Source organism: Protopterus annectens, chromosome 8.part1 (genome assembly GCF_019279795.1).
Source record: "Protopterus annectens isolate FY-2018-M chromosome 8.part1, PAN1.0, whole genome shotgun sequence".
In the NCBI taxonomy this organism is placed as follows: domain Eukaryota; kingdom Metazoa; phylum Chordata; order Ceratodontiformes; family Protopteridae; genus Protopterus; species Protopterus annectens.
In genome coordinates this window covers 490921378-490934008 of record NC_056742.1, presented here as the reverse complement: position 1 = coordinate 490934008, position 12631 = coordinate 490921378, and the positions used below count along the sequence as shown (strand labels likewise).

General features: G+C 48.2%; 1 protein-coding gene across 3 annotated transcripts in view; it reads left to right on the top strand.

Annotated features, from left to right (window-relative positions):
• Window positions 1-12631, top strand: part of UTP4 (UTP4 small subunit processome component) — an 881210-nt gene that overhangs the window by 538704 nt on the left and 329875 nt on the right. The gene's annotated exons all lie outside the window — the stretch shown is intronic.

Here is a 12631-nt window from a genome sequence, read left to right as displayed (position 1 = left end):
ACATTTCCCAGGAGTTTGTAACAAAGAAACCAGAACATGCATGTGGAATAATGCATTGTACACACATTGTAGACAAGCACTTGAGCACAGTTTAGGCTTGTCAGCACAGATTAAATCGGACCGGTTTTGTCAAGGGGACCACCATAATTGTTGGTATACTAAATGTGTTGCACTGGGGAATGTCTAGCTAGTGCACAGGGCCATATTCTGTTACTTTCTTCCTTCATATTGGATGGCAAACTGCCCATTTAATGTACAGAACAAACTGCAGTGTTCATAAGGTTGGAGGAGGAAGAGGCAAACACATGGTGACTAATCAGGGACTTGGAAAACTCCTGCACAGCGCCCAGAATGACCGGAATGAATTGTCCGTGCATAGATAAATCTTAGGCGTTCGGTGTGATATAAGGGCACACACTGTCCTCTCAGTGGATGGAAAGAGACAGATACTGAATGAGATCTTTCCTTTTCCCAGAATAACATTTAAATTTAGAGAGATAAGACAACCATTTTAATATCTGGATTGGTGCCTTTCATGGGATTTAGTTATTGCCTGCCTGCATTGAGACAAATGGCTCAACATCCAGCTTTGCAGTTAGTGGATCATCATTTCCTCTATAGAGAATGCAGATCCTGAGTAGAAAATTTTCAGCTGTCATAGTATGATGTCTTAGGCAAAACCAATTGCACATTTTGCTGTGAATCCCAGAAACACTGGTATGAAATCATTCAGAAGCCTACATTACCTTTGACAGTTTACAGATCTGCACATTTCTGAAAATGTGTTTTAAGGGATTCAGTTGGCATCCCCAGTTTCTGGAATTTTTTTTAGGTCTTTTTTTCCTCCTTGCCTGAAAATCATCTCTGTTAGTCTTGATGCCTTTTAACAGTCATTATATTGATTACTGCTGCAGTATAGGTTATAAAAGATAACAGCCAGCCAGCTTCCAAAGGTTCAGAGCACCATCCATGCATCCAGACTGTCAAGGCAGCTCGAGCTGAGCTGAATAAAATAGCATAGACTTGGTCTTCTTACATTAAATTAGACCGTGTTACAGCAAGCAATGGGAAGAAGGGAAAATTTCCAATGCAGCGGTAAGTTAAACCCAGACAAGCTTAGGGGTCCTTAGGGCCATCAGGTTTAATTCATTCTGGCTACCCTCTTCTATTCCATACCCATGCCTACCATGCAGCCCAGTACCCTTTCACCCAAGCATACCGCACAGCCCAGTGCCCTTTCACCCAAGCCTACCGCACAGCCCAGTGCCCTTTCACCCAAGCCTACCGCACAGCCCAGTGCCCTTTCACCCAAGCCTACCGCACAGCCCAGTGCCCTTTCACCCAATACTACCGCACAGCCCAGTACCCTTTCACCCAAGCCTACCGCACAGCCCAGTGCCCTTTCACCCAAGCCTACCACACAGCCCAGTGCCCTTTCACCCAAGCCTACCGCACAGCCCAGTGCCCTTTCACCCAAGCCTACCGCACAGCCCAGTGCCCTTTCACCCAAGCCTACCGCACAGCCCAGTACCCTTTTACAAATCCTACCACACAGCCCAGTACCCTTTCACCGAAGCCTACCCCCACAGCCCATTACCCTTTCACCCAAACTACCACACAGCCCACTACCCTTTTACCAAATCGTACCACACAGCCCAGTACCCTTTCACCGAAGCCTACCCCCACAGCCCATTATCCTTTCACCCAAACTACCACACAGCCCACTACCCTTTTACCAAATCGTACCACACAGCCCAGTACCCTTTCTCCTGCTTCTCTGCTTTCCCCACTCTGCATAAAAAGTTGAAGGTTGTTTTTCCTTCTTTATAAGAAATTGAGGGAAAATCACGCAAGATCAGTGGGTACTAAATATCGCCAGAAATGGTGGCAAATTGTAATTTCTAGATATTGCAAAGTTAAGATGAATTCCGCCGGTCCCCAAGGACCAGCTGGCAGTCATACTAGAAGTCATTTGAGACGCAATTCATTCAGGGGCTGTGTAAATGGCTCCTTTGGGAGAGGAATAGGGCTTTCAAGCAAGACTCTTCCAGTCCCAAGAAGATGGTCCACAGACACCATTTTGGACCTCTCTTAGTAGTAATAGGCATCTTTCAATTTCAAAGGATCATGGGTTTGCACTTCTGTTGGACTGATTTGAGCAGCATCTTCTGTGGCCGTGTAGTCTAATCCAGGAGTGGCTGTCCTTTCCACATTTTGAGCAGCAGTAGGCAGATGTCTGTCTGGTATCTTGAGCACAGATCTTCCTGAGGGTGTCTGATCCTCTCCTCTCCTTGATAAGGTGGTTTCATACATAATGAGAGCTTCCTTAACTTCCCATTTCCAGACGATCTTGTCTGAGGTGAGAGAATACCGCGTGTCCTTCCTGATGAGAGAACACTGAAGTCACACTTGCATATGTCATAGCGCAGCTTGGGTCACCCTTTTGGCCTTTTTCCAGATTCCAGCTCTCCAAAATTATTCAGCCGTCTGTCATGCATGAAACATGACCCAACCAGCATGTACGTCCAGGATGGAGAACATGGAGGTGGTGCCCATCCTTTCAAGCACTGTAGTGTTGGGGATCTTGTCCTGCCATGAGATACCAAGTATGCGCCTAAGGCAGTGCATATGGAATACATTGATGTTCTTCGTGTTTCACTGTTGCAGTCATCACACTTGGGTTATCTGCCTGCAGGTAGTCCTCAGTCGGCCTGAATACCAGTGTCTTAGGATTTCTGCGTCGGATGCTTTTGCTTCTTCCATGATGTCAGGTTGTCAGAGGTATAAAACAGGCAGCCGACACCATTACATCAGTCTTCCTTGCTGAGGAGGATCCCAAAGCAGTTCGCAAGTGCCGGTCGGCCACTACTTGAAATTTTCGTTTTTAAGTTTGTAATCCTGAAGGCTTCTAAAGCTAATTACCCCATTGGGGATCCTTTTTTCTTGCTCTAACAGATGTCAGAAAAAGTTAACAGTTGTTGTGCCTGTGGAAAGCAAATACCTCACAGAGATTTTCATTCTTACTGCGTCACCTGTTTAGTCCCAGACCACGACGTCCCTCGCTGTCAGTTTTGTGCCTTAACACCCGAACCATTCGTCATCTGGCTATCTTTGTCTCTAAATTCTTTCGCTCTCGTTCTCCATATTCCAAAATGGCTTAGATAAGCCATCCGACTACCGGTCTTCCAAAAAACCATAAAGACAGGGACAGACTGCGTAGGTCCAAAACTGCCGATGACGCTTCTGTTAAGTTAGTAGCCAGTCCGCCAGTATTCAGTGAGGTGCCCTTGCAGCCCCTGATGCCCGCTTCTGCAGATTTGCAGGCCTCTGCTGAAACCCATTTGGAGTTCGGTATGCCGCGAGATGCTTCTTCGACTATGGAACATGTGGATGTCTCATATCTTGGATGGGTCCAGAGCCGCTGTGCAGGCACCGGCTTCTGAGGGTGTATTCTGACCTACCGATGTTCAAATTAAATCGACAATTTTGTTTTTAGCTAAAACTATCGAGTTTCTGAGACCCAGAGTACACACTATGCATAGAAAACAGACGACCAAAGCGCATGCTCAAGCTCCCATGCCACAAAAACAAATGCTTAGAATGGCTGAAGACCTTATTACCCTAATTAGGGGAAGCCAGCCTTCCCCTACTAAGAGACAAAGAATTGAGTTTCATTCTGATGCTACAGACCAGTAGTCCGATGACTGTGACCCTTCTGATTACCAGGACATGCCCTTATCAACCTATGAGGATTCCGATGCAAGGAATCCGTTCCCTCTGTCTCCCCTCCAGAGGATTTTTCTTTTGGTGAAACCGTGCATCCTTTAAGACAGCATTTCCTTTGGGAATGCTAGGGCTACCCTCAGTCCATAAAGAGACTCCGAGAATTTTTAGAGTTGCCTCAGCACAGGCCTCTAGCTATACCTCCTGTCCTGGATGTTGTAGATGATGTTTTTAAGGAATCCAGTCTTACTCCAGATAATTTACCCCCGGCCCCTAGGAAACCTGACAGGTACTACAGAGTACCTAATTCCCACAAATTTATCTTCAAGAATCCTACTGCGGATCCAAAGACAATTTCCCAGGGACCTAAAGGTATTAAGGCTACTACATCCAAAATCCCTACCCCTTCAGACAAGGATTCCAGAGCTTTAGACAGATGGGGTAAGAAGGTATATACCTCTGCAACTCTTGCCATAAGGGCATTGAATTGCCAGTTTCACATGTTGAAGTACCAGCAGCACATTATGGAACTAATTAAACAAAAAAAATGGTGTTACTCCCAGATTGTGTAGAAAATAAAAATTTACAAGAGCTAATGCATTCTGCAAACCAAGTTAGTAAGCATACTTTGCAGTGTGGCTTTGATGCCCTAGAAGCATCTTGCAGGGCTGCAGTCACTGGGTCTGTACTGAGAAGGCATGCTTGGCTGAAGGAACAAACCTTGCCACATCATGTCAAATCCAAATTACTAGACGGTCCTTTAAATGAGGACTTTATTTGGCACCAAAGCAGAAGAGGTTATTAAAAATATGGAAGAAAAAGCTAAATCTATGCAAACTGTTAAATAATTCTTACAAGTGCAACCACCTAGATTCAGTAGGCATTGGCCTTCTAAAAACTGGTCCTTTCCAGCCCCTTCTAGACCTTCTCAGACCAAACCCAGGGGAAACAGGCCACCCAGACTACAGTCTCAGGGTATGCAGAGATCTAAACAATGGAGTGCCCCCACCTCAAAAACAGGGAGTAGTAAGCCACCCCCTTATGAAAAAAGTTCACAATGACTTTTCAGTTATCCTTCCCAGCCCTGCCCAATTACTTCTCCCCCTAGGAGGAAAACTTAACCTTCATGCAAAAACCTGGATATCTATTACTCAGGACAGTTGGGTCCTAAACATTGTATCCCAGGGGTACAGATTCTACTTCCATACACTGCCAACCCCAAGCGTATTTTCAGACCTTCCTCCAAACCACTGGGCAGAGGCTCAAAAGCATGTACATTCCCTGCTCAATATCAGAGCTATTCAACCTGTTCCAGTAGAACAAAGGAGGCGGGGTTTCTACTCCAGACTTTCTTGGTGCCCAGAAAAGAGGGCTTTTGGCACCCTATCCTGGATCTATCCACTCTCAACACCCTTCTGGTGGTCTCCAAATTCAAGATGCTTACCCTGCAACAGTTTCTCCCTATGCTAGCCAAGGATGCCTGGTTAGTCACTCTAGACTTAAAAGAAGCTTATCTGCACACCCGCATAAGGGAGTCGTGCAGGAAATATCTACATTTAAGGGCAGGCTCTATGCACTATCAGTTCTCTGCACTTCCCTTTGGCTTATCTACTGTGCCCAGAGTATTCACAAAGTGCCTGGCTCCAGCCATTGCATACTGCAGGCAGAGAAATATCCAAATGTTCTCATACTTTGATGACTGCTTGATTCAGGTGGACAGTCAGGAATGTCAGCACCTGGCATTTGTAAAAAGCCTTCTCACTTCAAAGAAAAGAGAAATCACAACTGGTGCCCAGTCAAAAGATTATATTCCTGGGCACAAGCTTGGACACAAATTCCCAGATGGCTTTTCTCACTTCAGAAAAACAGGTCTATCTGCCAAACTACTTCAAACAAATGGCCACCAGAAGCCAGCTATCTGCAAGAAAAATACTGCAAGCCCTAGGGTTCATGGCCTCATGTATTCCACTAATTCCATATGCAAGACTGCATATAAGGAAACTTCAGTGGTACTTAAAAGTCTTTGGTGCCATCATTCTGAGGACCTGGAAACAATCATTCCAATCATACCTTGTCCAAGAGCAGAGTTCCTTTGGTGAGCAGAAGCATGCAACCACAGCAAAGGCCTGCTTTTCACTCAACCCCTCGCCTCCCAAACCCTGACAGCAGATGCATCAGACTATGCATGGGGGGCTCACATGGCAGGCATGCATTCAGGGCCACTGGAGCTCAGCCCAGATTCTCCTTCACATCAATGCTTTGACAGCCTTCAAATACCTAATCCTTCCATGACAACTGCTTATAAAAACAGACAACACCACAGATGTTATGTGATCCTATCTCGCCTACATTCTGTACTGATGGGCTCGGAGCCGATCCTCGGCTCCGACTCGGCACGCTATGCTATAGAGCGAAGCCTCTTATTGGCTGAGCTATTCTCTATCCCAGGATGCACCACCACTAATCCCCCAGATCTCGTTTGCCGCTTACAAGCTAGGACGTGGTCTCGAACTTGGCTGAGCTAAGTGCTTTTTTTCTGAAAGTTTTTCTGTCAGGAAATTCCTTAATCTTTACCCAAAAGCTGTTTTAACAGCTATCGTTGTGTATAAGTGTGTTTTGAATATTTTTTTGTGGTAAATTTGTGTGATTGAACAGTAGGGTTTTGTTATTGTTGTTTAAATCCTTTACTAAAGTGACATACTCTGTGTTTTTTTCCTCTGATATACTGAGTATTCTACAATGTCTAAAGAGCATAGACCCTCAGGATTCAAGAAGTGCACGAGGTGCAATTATAAAATGTCCATCACCGATGATCACTCCTCGTGCGTGTACTGTTTAGGCGCCAAACACCTACAGGAGTCTTGCAGCGTGTGTCACGCTTTTTCCTCTAGGGTCCTCCAACAGAGGAAGAATAAATTAATCTTGAAAGGAATTATCAAACCTTCCTTCGAGGAGGCCTTATCTTCCTCTTCCTCTCCAGCTAAGAAAAATAAAGCGTCGGCTCCGACCACTAAGAAATCTAGGCAGGCTTCTCCATCGGCTCCACGGACTTCGGAGCCGCGGGTGGAACGGTCTGCCTCGATGCCTCCAGTCTCGACTCCTCTGGTTTCGGAGCCGATGGCTGGGGCTTCGAGAGGCGGGTCACCTTCATCGGCTCCACTGATTTTGGAGCCGATAAGGGTTGCCGGCTCAGACTCTTCCCCTTCGGCGCCAAAGCCCTCCACGGCACCGAGGGAAATTGTTTTGGAATCTCCCTCGGCACCGATACTGGTCGAGTCTATTCGGAGCCGGTCCCCCAGTCCTTCGGAGCCGATGGAGAAGTCGGTTCGGACCCGGTCGGTTTCCTCCCGATCTTCCAAGATGTCGGATTCGGACATCGACAGGGTGCTCCTAAGACTGTTTCAGTCTCCTATATTCCAGAAATTAGTTTCGGCTCCAGCCCATTCGGCTTCGGAGCCGATGGCCCACCCTGTAGTTCTGGTTCCTCCTCCAACAGCCTCGGCACCGTTGGAGCCGGTGCTGGTGGAGCCGATGGAGGTTTTCGGTCGGCCCGACCCTTACTCCAACCCCGGCTCTCGAGTCGGAGTTCGGTACACGGACCTCCTCCGTCGGCCCTGGGGGGGACGTTTCGGGACTGATGTTTTCGGTTCCGAGCCTTCCTCTCGGTGCGTCGGCTGCGGGGGTACCGTCTACTGTTGTGGCCACGGGGGTTGGACCTTCCCAGGACTCTGGCGGTCCAGCCTTCAGGGCCATGAGGAGTGCTTTGGCCAGATCTTCTTTGGCTACCTCCACGGTCTCACCAGCACCTTCCCTACATACGGAGACTGGGTCTTTGGTAGTCCCCCTGTCCCTAGACAGCGGAGCCCCGGGGCCTGAGGTCACCCCCAGTGGGGGTTCCCCCCCTCCTGGAGGTCCCTCTGAAGCTTCTTCGGAGGAACCCCCAAGGAAAAGACTGTGCAAGAGGAAGCACGTCGACTCCCCCGATGAGTCTCTCACGTCGGACACCAATCTTGATGATGCGGAGGGGTCCCCTAAGTCATCCTCAGATGATGTCTCCTTTGCAGACATCTTGGAAGCCCTAAAACAACGAGGCGGCTGGATTTCCAAACCCCCTTCCGCTGATGAGTCGGTGTTCCTCAAGGCCTTCGGGGCTCAGCCCTCCGCCTCCTGGGTGTCTCCGCCCTTTGACGAGCTCATAGATTTGATCTGTCGAAGTGCGTGGGAACATCCAGACTCTGTGGAACCAGTGCCTGCTCGCCCAAATAAGTTTTTATCAGCACCCCCAGAGAAGGAGTTTTTGACCAAAGGTGTGGCTGTAGATGCCTTGGTAGTGGCATCTGCTACCCAACAAGATGTAGCAGAGGCTTCAACGTCCTTCCATCCTCCTAATAAGGAGTCTAGGAGCATGGATCGGTACAGGAAGCGCACCCTCAGTTCAGCGGCCTTTACCTTAAGGTCCCTGAACTATTTAATGCACTTCACTAGATTTCAGAGGGATCTGATCAAGGAGCTTTCAGATACCCTCTTGGGTAACCTACCTGAGCAGCTGGCCCAGACTGTTGGCTCTCAGTTGGCTACGCTGTCATCGATATCAAACTCGTCCATGAGGCTCATTTCATATGCAGCCGAGGGGGCGAGTAGAGCGGGTACGGTGTTGCTCACGGAGGCAAGCCTGGCTCCACCTGTGTCATTTTGGAAGCCTTTAAGTCTTCCTTTGCCAATGCTCCCTTTGATGGGTCCTCTTTGTTTGGAGCCAAGGTAAAGGACACGTTCACCCGCGGCGAGCAAGAAGGTAAGACTTTGACTGCCGGGGCACGATTTTCCACTCCCTTCGGCCTTACCCAAGGCTAAAGAGAAGGGAAAATGTGGTTCCGTAAATCCCAGAAGTCTTATCCCTCGCAGCAGGACGATCCCCCTTCTAGAGGCAGAGGAGGGGGAAATTTTTCTGGAAGACGCCCTCCCAGAGGCGGCAGAGGCCCCCGCAACACTGGAGACCGCGAGTCCTTTCGTGGCTCTTCAGCCTTCCACAATCCCTGAAGGATTGCCCGACTGTGCAGCTCCGGAGCCAGTCGGGGGTCGATTTTCGAGGCACCTAAAAGCCTGGGAAAGTATCACTCAGGACCGATGGGTGCTTCGAATCATCGCCGGAGGTTACAACATTCCTTTTTCACACTCCCCACTGCCGTCCAAGAAAATCCCGGACCCGCCACCCAGTCAACGGGAAATCGCAGCATTAGAAATCTCAAAGCTGCTTCAAAAAGGAGTCATCCAACCGGTCCCCGCAGACCAGATTGGATTAGGGACTTACTCAAGGTTCTTTTTAGTGCCAAAAAAGACCGGGGACTTGAGGCCCATTTTGGATCTCAGCATCCTAAATCGATCAGTCAAAAAGTCCAAGTTCCGAATGGTCACCTTACAATCCATTCTCCCACTGCTGGAGAAAGGTGTTTGGATGTGCTCCATAGATCTCAAGGACGCCTATTATCACATCCTGATAGATCAGGCGTCCAGGAGACATTTGCGCTTCAGCCTGGGAGACAGTCATTTTCAGTTCTGCGCACTGCCCTTTGGTCTCACCACAGCCCCCAGGGTGTTCACCAAATGTTTGGAGGTCGTGACTGCTCACCTGAGGAGTCTAGGATTCCAGGTGTTTCCATATCTGGATGACTGGCTCCTTACTGCCACCTCCAGGCGTCTACTATTGCAGAACCTACAAGCCACCATATCACTAGGCACTTCCCTTGGAATTACATTCAATTGGCCAAAGTCTGTGTTGCTGCCATCTCAGCGCATAAGGTTCATCGAGTAGAGATAGACTCAATCCAAATGCGGGTCTATCTTCCTACAGAAAGGATACAGATTATACAGGCTCAAGTCCGAGCCTTGCTTCTCAGATCCAAAGCTCCAGCCAGGATGGTCCTGCAGCTATTAGGTTCTATGTCAGCCACTGTTCTCCTAGTTCTCTTAGCAAGATTGCACATGAGAATTCTCCAGTGGCTCCTATCGACACAGTGGTCCTTTCAGGATCTCCCTCTCAGTCACCTCATACGGATCACGGAAACTTGCAAACGGGACCTTCGCTGGTGGCTGGTGCCCTCCAATCTGGATCAGGGATGACCCTTTGCTCCACCTCCTCCTGTGGCCACTTTGACGACGGACGCCTCCCAGATGGGGTGGGGGGGGCATTACCTGGGCAGGTCAGTCCAAGGCAAATGGCATTCAGAAGAGAGTCTCCTTCATATCAACATTTTAGAAATGAGGGCGGTGTTTCTGTCTCTACAAGCCCTCCACGATTACCTCCCTCAGGGCATAATTGCCATTCACTCCGACAACATGTCAGTAGTCTGGTATCTGAACAAGCAGGGAGGGACCAGATCCTACCCCCTTTGCAGAGAGGCCATGAGAGTTTGGGAATGGGCAGTGGCGACCAGACGTTTTCTGGTAGCGACTCATATCCCTGGCAAGTCCAACGTGATAGCCGACAGACTAAGCAGAACTATTCTTTCTTCTCACGAGTGGTCTCTGAACGATGCAGTGACAACTCAGATCTTCAGCAGATGGGGAACTCCTTGTTGCGACCTCTTCGCAACCCCGCTGAACGCGAAGTGCAAAAAGTTCTTCTCTCTCACTCCAGCTCCGGGGGAGAGTCCTATGGATGCTTTAGCCCATCCTTGGCCCACTGGCTTGCTATACGCCTTCCCTCCAGTTCCCCTCCTTCCCAGAGTGATCCAAAAGGCGTCTCACTTGGGGAGCAAAATGATTCTAGTTGCCCCTTACTGGCCTCGTCAGGTATGGTTCCCCTATCTTCGGAAATATGCACTGGACGGTCCATGGTTCCTGGATCAGATCCCAGACCTATTAATTCATCAGTCGGGACAACTCCATCAGTCGCTTCACACTTTGAAGTTAACAGCTTGGCTCCTCCTCTTCCGACTATAGTCAGGAATCATACTTTAGACCCGGAAGTCATACATATCTTATCATCGGCCCACAAGTCTGCCACTAAGAAATTGTATACTAGCAAATGGAAGAGATTTGCTATTTGGGCTCAACTCCGGGGTCTGGATCCCATCACTATTCCGGTATCGGAAGTCCTGAAATTTCTAACTTCCCTATTCAATCAAAGTTCTTCAATCTCTACCATCAAGGTCCAATTGGCAGCTATTTCCAATTTTCATGAATCTATAAACCCACCTTTAATGAGCAACAGATTGTGTAAAACCATCATGAAAGGTGCTGCGCTTTTACTACCTCCGATTTCTCATCCTGCTCCTCCGTGGGATCTCGATGTGGTATTACGTGCCTTAACCTCCTCCCCCTTCGAACCGGCAGCAACATGTGATTTGAAATTTCTTTCTTGGAAAACTGCCTTTCTGGTCGCGATTACTTCTGCCAGAAGGGTTTCAGAGCTTCAAGCTCTATCAGTAAAACCACCGTACCTGGTTTTTCACAAAGATAGAGTATCCCTCAGGCCTAATCCATCCTTTGTCCCTAAAGTTTGTTCCAGTTTTTGCCTGCAACATTCATTAGAACTTCCAGTTTTCTTTCCAAAGTACTCAAACAAAGCGGAATACATCTTCCACACATTGGATGTTCACAGGCAATTGCGTTTTTATTTAGACAGGACCCAACAAACAAGGAAAACAGCTCAATTGTTTGTGTCCTTTTCGGATAATAAATTGGGCAAAGCCGTCACAAAGGTCACTATTGCCAAATGGATCAGGGACTGTATTACTCAAGCTTATTCCTTTTCTAACAAAGAGCTTACCACCTCTGTCAAAGCTCATTCTACAAGGGCTATGGCTACTTCAATAGCATTCCATTCTAAGCTTGCCATTAGTGACATTTGTGCTGCGGCTACGTGGTCTTCCCCGCACACTTTCATTTCCCACTACAAATTGGATGTGGCATCTAGGGGACGAGCTTCATTTGGTTCCACAGTGCTCAGGAGTGTTTTCCAGTGAGCCACCCAGGATTTAGGTGCTAGGGACGCTGTCCCATCAGTACAGAATGTAGGCGAGATAGGATCACATAACATCTTTTAGTTATGTACTTACCATAACTTTAGATGTTTGGGATCCATCTCGCCTACATTCCTAATAACCCACCCTCCTTCCCCCTTCCTTGGAGATCAGAAGAGATCGGACGGTCCGAATTCTATTGTTTCATCTTGAAACATCTGGCAATGTTATATAAACAGTTATGTGTGTGTGCATGAATGCGGAAAAACAAGATCTGGGGGATTAGTGGTGGTGCATCCTGGGATAGAGAATAGCTCAGCCAATAAGAGGCTTCGCTCTATGGCATAGCGAGCCCATCAGTACAGAATGTAGGCGAGATGGATCCCAAACATCTAAAGTTATGGTAAGTACATAACTAAAAGTTATGTGGCACATAAACAAGCAGGGGGGAACCCATTCTTACCCCCTCTGCAGGTTAGCCATGGCTCTGTGGAACACAGCCTTGAGCAACCAAGTGCATCTACAAGCTCATTTCCTGCCAGGCAAACAAAATTCACTGGCAGATGACTTCAGCAGAAATCTCCTAGACCCACACGAGTGGAAATTGGAGCCCAACACCTTCAACCTTCTGATTCAGAGGTGGGGGACACCGGAGGTGCACCCATTTGCCTCCCCCGAGAACCACTAGTTGAGCAAATTCTGCACCAGGAACCCTCACAGCTGGGCCTGGAAGGTGGATGCCCTATCCTTTCAATGGGAAAAAACTCTCAATTTATGCCTTTCCCCCTCTGCCCCTTCTCTTAAAAGTACTACTCAAGATAAAACAGGACAGACCAAGGGCAATTCTTATTGCCCCAGACTGGCCACGCCAGCACTGGTACCCACTCTTGTGCAGTCTGTCAACAGTGCCATCCTGGCACCTTCACCAGACTCCTCCCCTGCTGTTT